Here is a 14550-nt window from a genome sequence, read left to right on the forward strand (position 1 = left end):
TAACTAGGCCAGCATTATGGTAATACCTGTGTGGGATATCTATTTCATTTTCTCTAATCCTATTAAAATAAATTATATAATATATATAGTTATAAATACAGTACAGTTTGTCACGAGTTTTATGTAAATAATATTTTGGTACTATTTGTGAAGAATTTGAAACATAAAATTCTTTTGCCTTTATAGATTCTAGTATAAATAGTGTCAAAGTCTTGATATCTCATGAGGCCTGTACGTAAAAATACTTTTTTTTAAACTGACTGAAAGGTCCAATAAATAGTTATCAGTGAAAAAGGCATTTTGTTATCTTGATGCCCCAATTATGTTGCTAATAATGGGATTTTTTCATTTCCCAAAATTTATAAAATCTTATATTTTTTAAGGAGAACTTAATGTATGGTTGATGCTGTAATGCAGAAAAGGAGTCTTGCAATGCCAAATTTGTAGGTGTGTAAAACTATAATGTTATAGACACCAAGGTACCCTGGCACCATTTAGTGTTGATCACGGTATCAATCACTGGATTGTCTAGTCCAGACATTTATTTGCTGGTCACCATCATTTAGCTGGAATAATGTTGAGTGCAATTGTAAGCAACACATGCTGGCGTTCACATGCGCATGCATGCATGCACACACACACACACACACACACACACACACACACACACACACCAATATGGGTGAAATATTGCTGAAGTGACTATAAATTTTAATTCACACACTCACACGCGCGCACACGCACACACGCATACGAGCTGCAGTACCTTCAAGATGACTGCCAGTATCATTTATCATAGAATTATAACAACAGCTGTACTGTAACACTTGTATTAATATCATACTGTTTTACTTTGTTTACAGATATTTTGTTAACATTTTCAAGAAATTTAGTTGATATTATTTTGTTAATGTGTAGATTGTGCACGTGAATTATGATGTGTTTGCCTATGATCGCTCTGTAGAACAGCCCTGAATATAACAAGGTCTCAATGTGAGGCCTATAATTGTTCCTGAATGTCGTGTTTTGATGCGGACACATAGTCCCTTGTAGATCAGCACGTTTGTAGCCCATGTAGTGTATGTTTTACGGCATGTGGCAGTATGCACATGATAAGACACTGACCATCTGTGCATGTATTAAAGCAGTAACCGAAAACATGCATCCTCTCTAACGAAAACCCCAAGCCCCCTACCCAAGAATATTAAATGGTTACGTCCACCGCTCTCACAAATACTGCTGTGTCATAAACTGCCATCCTATTTTGCCAGTTCTGTGATTATTGTGTTTGTTTTTAAGTGTTCATGATGTAGATAATTACGAGTGATGAGGTTGTATTAAGCATGAATCAAGGTACCTTCTGTGTGTACGGGAGTTTGTGGAAGACTCCTGTAAGGGTCCCAGCATTGGCTGACGGAATAAAGAGGGAAATTCAACACTGTCACTGTCTTCTATAACCAGACCTGTACAAGTCAAACACAAGTAGAACTTTCAGAACGGCACGTCTGCTAGGCACTGTGGCTCACGGCGTTCGAAATTAACGCCGGTCCTTAGGACCGAAGCCGACTGAAAACCACTCGGACCCACAGCTTTTGTTTTTTGCAGGTCCTTATGGCCGACAACTTTTTCACCCCAATAAATAAGAGTATAATTTCCATATTAAAATATAGGGCCTGCACATTCTGATCAGGACCCACAATTTTTATGGTTCTGGGTCCTTAGGGCCTGCAGCTTTCAGGGTTAAGGGCAAACACTGGTGGCTCAGCAACAAATTCGTTGTCAAAACTTAGTATCTGGTAACGGACAACAGAGCAACACGCCTTGTAAGAGAAATAACAGAGAACTGTTAGCATCTGGCGGGGCCACCATTTGCGTTGATGCAGGCGAGGCTGCAGCGACAGCCTTGGTGACGTTGTTCCAAAAGTCAACACAAGATTGGGACAACTGAGCTGACCCACCGGATGTTTCCTTTCCTGTCCTGCTACCTCATCCCAGACATGTTCTTTTGGGAAGAGTTCTGGAGAGACAGACGGCCATGGATGAAACAATGTTATGCTGCCTTAAAACGACTGTTACAACCCTTGCAACATGTGGGCGCGCAGGCAAGGGCAAAGCTACTATTACATAAAAAAGCCCGGGCTTACTCATGATTGTTGCTAAAAAGGTTGGGCAAGCCCTCAATACTATCTAAATATAAAGCTTTGCAACCCATAGAGCTTACACGAAAAAATTGACTTGCTACGCAGGTGAGGGTACGCCCCTTCAAAGAGTAAAACATGATCTCGAACAATGTCTTCCCAGTATTAAAATTCCCATAACAATGATTTTCCAGAGACTTGTGATGCAACCCCACAGACGTCTATTTTCAGCAACCTGTGGCCTTGTGTATGCTCCGTTATTTATGTTTTTACGAAGGAATTTTATGAGCATCTGATAGCTAATCAACCTTTGTGTGCTGTTCACTTGGAAAAACCAGGTTTGACATTATTGTGCTCCTTACAATACAATGAAATCGTGCGCCATGCATGTACATACGCTTACACATAATGGATGGTGATGTCGAGAAGATAACTTTATGATATATACTCATGCCAATAATGGTTGTCACCCCCTTCAATTTTATTAGGTGAGGTGAAATTGGGTTTAACGTCGTGCTTGAGAATATTTCGCTCATATGACGACGTGTATGTGTATGTGCGGCTGCTTGTACTAGCCCAGACTGAAGCTGGTTTTATAGTGCTAGCTCACTGAGATACCATGCCGCAGTGAAGCATGAATACCCCACTAAGACACATTATACTGACTCCCAGTCGACCAGTCCTTGTACCCATTAATGCCAAGCGCCAGGCAGGGACCAACAAGTACCGGGCGGACGCTCTAACCACTACACCACGGAGGCGGTCTTCAATTTTATTAATAGGCTGGGGGGTGACAACCATTATTGGCATGAGCATATATTAAAAGGGGCATTATTTAATTTCCGAAGGCATTTGTTTCTTAATGAACTTCATGTGGAGCTTTTTCCGTTAGTGTACATTGGCACTTAATGTTAGAACATATCCGTTGTCAAGACATATACCAGGTGAGAGGAGACCGAGCGACACACCCAAAACATGGGTGGTGTAACAACTCCGTGAAAATGTCAATACCGGGTGTGACCAACATACGCGCTGAAATGGGCGAGGCAGCAGCATCATTATTAACAGTCTTGTATAACTTACACAACGCTATTAATGAACAGTCAGAGAACACAGTGTAAAAGGTACATCTCCTCAGTGTTACTGCATTAATGCTTCCATACGTTTTACAACATAAAAATAATTAAGTCATGTTGAGCTGTGTCACATAAATTTGCCCTTACGTGAGTGTGAATAGGCCATGTGCAGTCTGTCCAGGTTGTAAGGCCAGGTGACGCGGTTGTTTTCCATCGTTTACGACAGGTAAGACGCTGGTCATGACATCCATCACTGTGTTTTATTCCAGATAACTGTTTTCGTGTTGTTATAATATAGCTGGAATACTTCCACCTTGAAACCGAAATCAAGTGGAAACGTCAGAGATGATGCCGGTCAAAGACTCTTCCCACCATAAACAGACCAAAGATCTAAACAATGTCATAGATTCGAACTTTCAGCTGTTAGAACCGTACGGCGATACATTGTTCTACAGTTCCTTTTAAATGAATATAGTTTTGATGACAATAATTGTAATAATTGATGTGACGACACCAAACCTATTTGTTAAACATTTTGGCCCAAACTAATGTAATTAGTCACCCTCTTCAGTCAATAAAAAGGGATGACACCTCAGGTGACTACCTGGGTTCGTATTCCTATCACATACAATATAAAACGTCAAAGCCAGTGAATAACTCAATTATCCCACGAGAGAGATTCTAATGGGCGTATTGACACAATAGTGGCGATGGCTGTATGAACTGACCAATGAAAATCAGCGCTGAGCCACCTCGAAAGTGAGTATGTCCTGCCCTACCGGAAGTGCCAGCCTCTCGTGTTACTGATACAGACAATTACTAAAAGCAGGGTAAAAGTCCTCTGATTAAGTGATACACTCTCTTCATATGCATACGAAACCAAAACGGTGGATAAACCCTGGCGATCAATCGGCTCACACATACAGCTCCCAAGGGAATGTTTCAGATCGTTATCCGGCGAAGGCCAATGACCAACGACAAATGATGACCATCATCGTCTTAATAGAAGACTGTCAGTGATGCTTAAGAGCTATAAACACAATACCCAGGCCGATTGTTGGCATCGATGTCTTGAAGTTGGTGCTATTTCTAGAGATAGTACCAGAGATGAAACGGACCTTTGTCCTGCTATTGCATGGCCTGTCAGAGTCATCCTCCAAAGATATTCAATTTGCTTTTAGATGATACACCCAGAATGTCTAACAGAAACGCCAAGCTTGGCACATGGTGACGTACATTCCCCTTGTGATTAACGCTTAAGTACAAAGGGTTTCTTTGTCAAAATAAAGAGCTTGTCCCACTGCGATAATTGTCCAACAATGAGGAGCGTTCGTAGTGAAACCTTTGATGCTGCAGCCTTTGCGCAGAGTGCTAGTTTCTGTGGAATCTGGTCAATACAGGCTGAGCTTCACCTTTACATGGCTTATAATCGTTGGTAAAACAGCGCGGGTTGATTTAACATACGTTCATACGTCATGTCATTTGATTGGCTGAACAGCCAGTTTTACGTTTAAATTAGGCCAAGTCCACTAGCGGACCATTGTTTCCTGACTTGTTGATGAGTGGGCAGGATTGCTTGTGTTGCCTTACTGTGCTGAACGATGTCACCGAGTTCGTGTTGTTTTCAACAATTGTTTGTGTGATACACGGGTTTACATAGTGTGTCAACGGTCTCCAAACGCTCACTGATGTTTATGTCAATTCTTACTGGACCTTTCTTGAAAACTACACACCTCTACCGTACCACATCGACAAAAAAGCGAGGGGAGCACTCTTAAATCGGTGAAGAGAATTGCACAGGCCAATATCAACAATTGATAAAAACCTGCATCGATCATCTGGCCGTACATCCCCACCCAAGATATCAATCATGCAAACAAAAGTACGTGTTCTGCCAGTTCATGGTATAATTTCTGCAGCCATATATCTAAGAAGGACATTAATAAACTTTCTGAGGCTTTGGAAACTCAACCAAAAACAACTTGATGTACTGGATTGTCGGCCAAACATGAAGACGTTGCTCCTTCCCATACGGAGGGGACACCTCGCTTCCCGTACCATCCGCCGGTAAATGAGCAGGCGTGCCTTGCTGGATGTCGCTCCAACGACAGGCGTCCGTGCCAGTCGGGAGGGTGGGTTTTAAAGGTTCGGTAGAGGTCTCAAAGATGCATCCCCGCCCATAATTCCTTTTAAACCGAATGGTTTTTCTAAGACCATAACTCCATCCATGTCAGCACTAATGGTCTTTCGTCGTATCTCAGGAGACTTAGTAATTTAAAAATACCTTATAACGCACGTAGGTACCCATCCTTCCATATCGAAGGTTAAATCATGTCATGACATGGTACCGTCAACTATGAGTCACCATTCGTCCAATCAGGCTGGAGTAAGTGACACTCGTGATGTCATAAGGAAGCAGCAATCTCGTAAATCGTCCATCCAGCTGATCAAATGACTCCACGAGCTCAGTCGGTCTGGAGTGTACGACTACATCCGCTGCCTCTCCATGTCATACCGGAACTATTCCGGGGGAAGTTTTCAAGCCTAACGACGATGGGGATATAATCTAGAAACTACCACCTTATCCTGTGTTCCGGCCAACCAACCAAATCCTTGATTGGGTGTGTGGGTTTTAAAGAACCCGTGATCAAGGTATAGTCACACGGTAATAAGACGATACATATGTCACTGAAGGCATTCGCAGCCTAAATCATCAGACTCAGTGTTCTCCAGCCAGCAGGAGATCCTGTAAGAAAGGCAGGCAATTGTTTTTTGCAGAAACATCCTACCCTCCACGAAGATAATAAGAAGCTAGTATTATGTTAGTTAGCCAAGAGGCTGGTCTGGGTGTCAGGCAGATGTTAATCATCCACACCTACATCACTACATCAACTGGGTTTCTGCTTGATCTCGCCACATAGAAACGTAATCGGGAGATTTCGAACCTTGGATCACGCCAGGCGTGCCCAAGGGATGCAACTCTGCATAGCGAACTGCGGCGATTTCGTTAACAACCACCCGTGCCCTCTCTAGATTAGACCAGAATCAAATTTTCATATCAAATTATTAGGTTCATTTCATGTATTATTATCCATCAAAATCCTCGATTGGGCCACAGAAATACGCCTTCTTCACAGTAAATAAACGGTACAATGTCCTTTCCATATCCCGGTGGGGTGTTTGAGTCGTATTTCAATGGGGAAATTGTTGTCTCATTTGGGGACGGAGGGGTAACCCAGGGTAACCCAGTGGATAATGCGTTCGCTTGTCACACCGAAGATGTTACTCGCATGGGTCCAATGTGTGAAGCCCATTTCTGGAGTACCAGGCCGTGATATTGCTGGAATATTGCTAACACTAAACCCACTCACTGTTGGCTCCTTTACGTTGTAACGTATCCAGAACGCCTCATAATATACTCTCCCAAAAAAGAAACGTATATAGAAATTTCAACTGTATTTTTATGTTTATTTTGAAAAATCTTGTAGGCTTTATGAGTCAATGAAATATAGCGAAATTGCACAATGGGAATGCAGACTTATCCGTCTTTGGCACCAACTCGAGGAAAGTCGTGTGATAACACTGATAACAGTGTTTGTTACATAGTAATATCAATGAATACTTGTTGACTGACTACAGTGAGGTTTCTGGGTTTGCTCCTTATGTGGTTTTCTCGACACCGGAATGTGTTAATTGTAGTACCATGTTTTGGGATCGAACATTACATTTTTACAGACATTCCCTGGTCTAGTTTCTTTTTTGGGACAGTATATGTGTATGCATCCTCTCCCGTGCTGACGGATTTCAGCAACGCTCACCTGCTTCACTCCGGGCCTTCCAGCCTCTTCAAGCGGACACTTGCTAACGAACTAAATTATTCCACACCTGTGACTGGAAAACGTTCCATTGACATGTTGTATATATTCATCACGATGATACAAATAAATGTAGAGATAATACACAGCAAGTTTATCAATGGCCGGGCCATACGCCCCACAAACATCAATATAGATACTCTTAACGACCAGAAACAGTTAATTACATCCTGTCTCAACAAACTGTCTGAGTAGACGCGATCCTACATGGTAAGAAAGCTTTACGTTTATCGAGTGGTTGTGTGCAATTGTCTTGTAGCGTTATCAGTGTCATTACATGTCCGGCCAGACGAGTCTGGATCGCAGTGCGTCTCTCCATCATCAGGTGGCGGGATGGAGTGACGTGGCTGGATACAGATATTCTCAGCGCATGACACGTGAAGCAAATCCATTATTTTCAAGTGTCCGCCTGACTGAGATCTGGCTAGTCAGGAAAAGCGCCACGTCCGTTAGATACACCAATATAACCTCTTCAGGAAGGATATAAGATCATGTGAAAGATATGTCAACTGGTGCACGGCTACTGCGTCAGCGCTACACCCTTGTGTAACCCGTCCAGGACCGGTTCTCGCCTCCATGACGTAAGATTGCATTACGACAGGGCACTATAGGGAATGTGTCGCTGGAAACGGAGAAAAAGGCCAGCGCATCGATCTGTTGGAGCATCGCACACTGACAAGAAGGTTAGGCCGGCATTGACTTCATTACAAGAAGTAGGTAATCCTGGTAATGCTACCGCAGCCTCTTCACTTCACCATACAGCAATGACAAGGTGATCGGTGGATGTCCATCACGCCAACTATTGGTGCTCTCTGATTCTCCCAATCCGTCTAGAAGAATGAGCGTTGGGAGCTTTTCGTATGGTAAACTTAACAGAGTGAGTCCGTGCTTTGGGGATAGGCGATCAAATATATTGAAGTGATATGCTCCGAGAGAACTGACTTCTAACTGCTTGTTGAGTAGCGGATAACCTCTTTTGAGAAAGGGATTTGATGTGGTCTGCAGACATTTACATTTAAATGAAACCTGAGCTATGTGTTAAATGGCTATTTAACTGTCCCACTTTTCCATATCGAACTGCTATTCTGGTATTGAAGAGAGTTCCTGCACATATTGTCTGAGGTTCAAAGTCGTACCTGAAAGCCCTTTTAATATAGACGTCTTCAAAAGTTGCATGGTAATAATGTCTATAACATTCTTCATGTCGGGTTCATAAATGTCATTGAATGGGTTAACTGAACAGTGTGATAAGATACACAGTAACTGATCTAAGACGAACTTCAAGAAGAACATGTTGTACAGTGTGGATATAGAAGATATGTATCTTGTTTAACGCCGTACTACGCAATATTTCAGTTATGGCCTGTCAAAAATACATTGAGTCCGGACCAGACAATCCAGTGATTGACGTTATGAGCAACGACCCAACAGCACCACCTGATCCATTTACACACCTGTAAGGGTGCTGGAGTCCGACACTATTGGAGAATCGCCGAAGCGATACGAACCCTTTGGTATTACGAGTTGGTCTGTCAGCAGAGCGTGTACTATAGGATCCGTGGTCAATTTGTCACTAAACACGGTGTCAATAGATATTGTTACATCTCTTTCTTAAAAGATTCAAAATAATTTGTGAAAAAGGAAAGCAAATGCAATCTGAGGTTTTGTGAAATGCTGGACTGCCTCATCGCTAACATAATATGCGGTTAGAACACGAAGCCGACATATACAAGGTCAACAATGGTGTTACCCTTCTATGTGGGCATGCGCATCGGATGTCTACGATGGCTGGCAAAGTCAAAACGAGCCAATACGTCTAAGACGTTTAACTGAAGTTTCAGGTGTATCGATACCCGGATACCGTTCAGTATCAATCAAATAGCAAGTGCCCTTCCATTGTTTTACCTGACCGGAACTGAAAACAAAGTCCAATGAAACCATCTCTTCTCTTTCATATTATATTTGGATCTAATAGCAGGAAGAAACATCAGCGTGGAAGATGCCACCCTTAAGGCTGCATGACAAGAGGGATGACTTCAACTTTCCAATAGTCAACTTTCCCGTCATGTTGAGCAATATTCCAACAGCTCCAGCCTTTGGTGTTTTCCTTTCACAACGTTTTAGGTAAAACTTTGTACGAGCACTTCAAAGAGCGTCATATGACCTCACACGATGTAACAATCACTTCATAAGTTTCAGCGGTCATGGCCTCCGAAAAGTTTTCTAAACGGTTAATGGATTACATTTTCAAATTTTACACTTCCATGGTACAAACGCTGTTGGATTCAAGTCCCTATGTTGCTTTGTACCTATATACCATATGTCGTTGTTTTTCAGAAACAAACAATTGCATGTGTTATAGACAGGTAGCAAGGCGTGAGTGAGTGAGTATGGTTGTACGACGCTTTTAGCAATATCACAGAGGATATCCACATATTGTACCCGTGTGTGGAATCGAACCCGGGTCTTCGGTGTTTGGAGCGAACGTTTTACCGATTCTCTACCCCACCGCCCCTGTTTCATGGTATCATGTCTGTTTCATAGTCATTCGTAAATACATGCTCATAGCGTCTCCGGGGCTCTGCTTTAAAAAGAGATTTTGATTAAGTACGTTATAAATCTTCGAGTGAACTTGTTTAACTGTGATGAAGATGGTGAGTAATATGTATGTAGACACAACTTAGTCTGCAGTGATTAATTAGTCTGTCGGTAGAGCATTATTAACTTGTTATAACCTCCGTTAGAATTCCAATGGCGTAGCTACCATTATGAAAAAAAGCCCGGGCTTACACATGATTGCTGCTAAAAAGGTTGGGCAAGCCCTCAATACTATCTAAATATAAAGCTTTGCAACCTATAGGGCTTACACGAGAGGCTTGCTACGCGCCTGAATTCAGCATTAGAAACTTTATAGTCACATCACAATACCTTATGACGTAATTTGTGAAACTTTGTAGCAAAAGAACAATAGAGAAAACATGGTGCTATATTCTTAAGGTGTCCCTTTGTGGTCAGCAGGAACTGTACTAGTTGTGATATCAAACAAAACCACTAAATCAGAATCTAATATTTGTTTTAATTTACCTTTTGATACCTTTACAACATCTTACATTCCCAAATTTCTATTACACTAAACCTCTGTCAAACAATCTAACACCCAAATGGTTACCACTAACGAACTATCTCAAGGCGTGCTGCCTTATCAACATATCGAAACGAACTAACTACAATTTCCCTTCGAGCTCCACACGTGGCGAAAACGCATGTTTTTTGCATGCTCGAGCTTTCCGCGAAGTAAGTTGTTGTCAGGTGTGTTTTCGCGAACTGTTCGTATGTACATAAACTGAAACCTAATAACCTGTCTGGTTAACAGTAGTGAATAAATCAGTACAACGAATGAACAATACATTTATGTGGACAATCCTTTTGTCCACTTTGTATGTACTAAGTTTCTTGAGTTTGATGCACTGTGGATCCTTAGTCTCCAGGTAGGTCTTGATTAACAGTGTGAATATTAAGTCTGAGAGAAGAACTTGTTCTACAAGAAACAAATTTGTGTGTAGACTTTGATCAGCTGTTATTATTAAGCCTAGCACGACTTATTGCTCAGGATATTGCATAGCACGTCGTGGAGCAGAGTGTTACCTCGATCTGCACATCTACGCCTTGAAGTGGTATTTCTCCTGTGTTAAGGCTAGGGTCAACATAGGTTTCCGTATAGTAGACGTCTAGCGTGTGTATGAGATCCATGAGTACAACCCGTTTTCCTGTGTTTGGAACAACTACATGACAAGCATAATACAACCATGATGTGCTTCATTAAATGTGGTCACGAGACCAAGAACGATGGTATTACATGACATGTTCCCAACCAACACGAACCCTACACTGTCCGTTAACAGCCGAGCTGTAAGCAGGCTATACGGTAACCTCAACTCATTTCATTCAAGGTCTTCAGACGGAGCTGGCAGACTGATACTACATTACGAGCTCGCGCTTTCTTTGAGGTCATCTGATTGTGTATGCAGTGTATATGATACTATATCACCCAGCACCGACCAGCATACCAGACTTCTTGGCCCTTAGCCATAGTCGACATTGTCGTCAATGAGGATCTCGAGTTGCTTGTGTGCACGTTTAGACTATACCACCAGTGTGGACGATTTGATCACATGTCTCAACCTGGGCATTTACACATCAGTGTTACAAATCTCAACAGAACATTTCTTAAACTAGGCCTCGCTCGAATTGGTGATGCCGCTTGCTATTCATGTCTCGGTTGAAAGAGGTGTTGTGGAGCCTAGTGGTTGGACTGTCATGCCGAAACTCGAAATGTTTCGATTATTAAAGCACCATGTCCCGAATTAGTTTCTGTAAGGCTGACTGACTGACTGAGTTTGGTTTTACGCCGCTTTTAGCAATATTCCAGCAACATCACGGCGGGGGACACCGGAAATGGGCTTCACACATTGTACCCATGTGGGGATTCGAACCCGGGTCTTGGGCGTGACGAGCCAACGCTTTAACCATTAGGCTACCCCACCGCCCCAGTTTCTGTTAGGAGGTGGTTGAGCAAAATACATGTAATCCTGACCGACCAGGTCACATATTATAGGAATTAGCTTCCTAGATTAGCATTGGGTTCTGCGGAGCTTCTTAACAGGAACCTTGAGGCCCAGACCGGCGATGATCCCTTACAGAGTGGGTCTTTAGCAACCCTTGCCTGTCGTAAGGGGCGACTAAAAATATTCGTGAGATCCGAGTGCACAAGCAGCACATATCATCATACATAATTCGTATCCCTTGTCATGCACATGTCCGATCTGTTTCATAAACGGACCGTGCAGATCCCAGTTAGAACTGGTCTTGAGCAACCGTTGCTTGTCGTAGTGGCGACTAACGGAATGGGGTGGCTAGGTTCGGTGACTGGTTAACACGTCATAGTGTCCCAATTATGATGATCGACTCCCATTATTTCAGTAACTGGATTGTCTGTTTTAGACTTGATCATTTTTCAGACCCCCTTCGCATAGTTAGAAAATACCTAAGTGCGACGTTAAGAAAGAAACATACATGCTAACGAGAAACAAAGTACCACAATCGGCTGATATTTTAGTGAGTCGCTATTGAATTTTACCACCTTCACGCATTTGGTGGTCTTCTGACGGGTTATCGTTCCGTTTACCTTAGGGGTTTCACAACCGAATGAAGTAATGCTGTTTTAAGCCGCAGTCAGCGGATGCACGACTATGTCACGGTAGACATTGTACTCAAGTCTGGAACAGGGAACCCAATAATGAATGAAGACGACCATACCGCAAAATCAGACACATTTAGAGATCTCACGGTGTTATTGCCAGTAGTAATTCTGTTGTTTTGATAAGGAGCACTGGAGACCTTCTCACCAATATTCATAGCCCAAATCATAAACTGCTCATTTGTTCACAAACCATGAAAGGCATCACTTTCATTGATGCCTTTCACTTTTTTTGCCTTTGAGTCAGAGTGTGGTGAAACTATTGTCAATTTTTTGAGAAAAATAATGGCTGATAGTGAGATCAACGCATCACGTTGTCGAGTAGACATTGTGACCACCTGATCCCTTCCTGTTTGACTGACGACATGCACACAACGACAATGTATGCATCCTCAGTGACGTCGGTGACGAATTCCGGTGTCTGTTTGTCTGCCCATTAGTTCTTATAGCGAGAAAACAAATCCTTGAACAATTTTACATAAATCGTACAAAACTGATGTCCTTTTTGCAGATCAAAATAAGGTACATTGAGACTTTTCAGAATGGTTATATCTACGTTATATAACCATAAGTGTGTACAAGTGTATATGTATTGCAGCTCTATGCCGCTGCTAGCAGCCTGAGCACACACTTCACTTCCGTTCAGTTCAGGAAATCGCCACTGTGTTCGTATTTTTGGCTGAAAGCTATCAATAATTCGCAGAAGTCATTTTGACCGGCTGATTCCCGGTTTCGTCGCATCGTAAGAGAACAAACAAAGTAGACACATCTTCAGAAACGACAAACTGGAAAACGCGTGTACACCATAGATAGACATTTATGACAGACACATTATATGTGAAATGAAGATGAAGGTGCGAAATTTCCCTGCTATCCTAACCTCTGATATATGTGACATTACTGGACAACAAATTGTACCAGAGGCGGGCAAGTCGCAGGGGAGTATGGACCAAGAAGGCAGTGTTGTTAGGCTATTTCCAGACGTTCTGCTGACCACATCCCTTCTATCATTAAGGAATCACCATCTTCTAACTAGCGAGTAGACCACCAGGTGGCGCTTTAGGCCTCCCTCGTGATACCACGTGGTGGCTAAGGATAGCGACCTTCACCGCAAATATTCTGATCGTCTAATATTGTTGAAACTTGGACTTTTTGATTTGTAAGCTTCCAAATCGCCGAAACGAAATTCAATTAATGTGAATGCAGTGAAATGCAAAGCTGACGAGCCATGGTCTAAATTAACGAATGAAATGTTACAATGGAAAATATGTTTATGTGCCAGAGAAAAATACGGATGATGAGGTTTTGCATTACACGTCACACTTATACAACACGTTACACGGAACAACATGGCCTCCTTTCACAAAGCACTAAGGTGATCGTAAGTCGCTAAGGTAACCTTAGTGCAATGTTAAAGAATGGGAGTTAAGGTTAACCTTAGTATAAAAGGTTGCTTCGTGAAAGCAGCCCCAGGACGTTATGTTGAAAGACTGTTCCAATCACAGAAACGATATTTTCACCAGAGTAATATTGGCAATACAAGTAGAAATCACACCCTGAGACTCTGGATATACCAATGTAGCAATATAAACTTCTCAAAAGGCGTTAAGCACCACCCGATTCTTCCATAGTAAATACTTAATCCTGTCATGAAGGATTCGGGGAGGCCTTTACCGGTTTTATAAATGCTATTTCCGAATTAGTGAGTGAATGTTGTTTGACGCTATAGCTAGGAACATTCCGACTACATCATAAAGTCCTCAAAATATATAACCCTGGGTTATAAAAACTAATGCTTGATAGTATAAACACCGATTCCCACCGTTGCCAGCATCATGGCTAGGTGATGGTGGTGGTGGAATTGGGTTTAACGTCGTGCTTGAGAATATTTCGCTCATACGACGACGTGCATGCGTGTGTATGTGTAAGTGCGGCTGCTTGTACTAGCCCAGACCGAAGCTGGTTTTATAGTGCTAGCCCACTGTGATACCATGCCGCAGTGAAGCATGAATACCCCACTCAGACACATTATACTGACTCCAAGCCGACCAGTCCTTGTTGTACCCATTAATGCCGAGCGCCAGGCAGGGACCAACAAGCACCATATTTTAACGTCTTTTGGTATGACGCAGTCGGGGATCGAACCCGCGACCCTCCGCACTCCGGGCGGATGCTCTAACCACTACACCACGGAGGCGGTCCAT

Source organism: Haliotis rubra, unplaced genomic scaffold, assembly GCF_003918875.1.
Source record: "Haliotis rubra isolate DU_JTF1 unplaced genomic scaffold, ASM391887v1 Scf19, whole genome shotgun sequence".
Lineage (NCBI taxonomy): Eukaryota > Metazoa > Mollusca > Gastropoda > Lepetellida > Haliotidae > Haliotis > Haliotis rubra.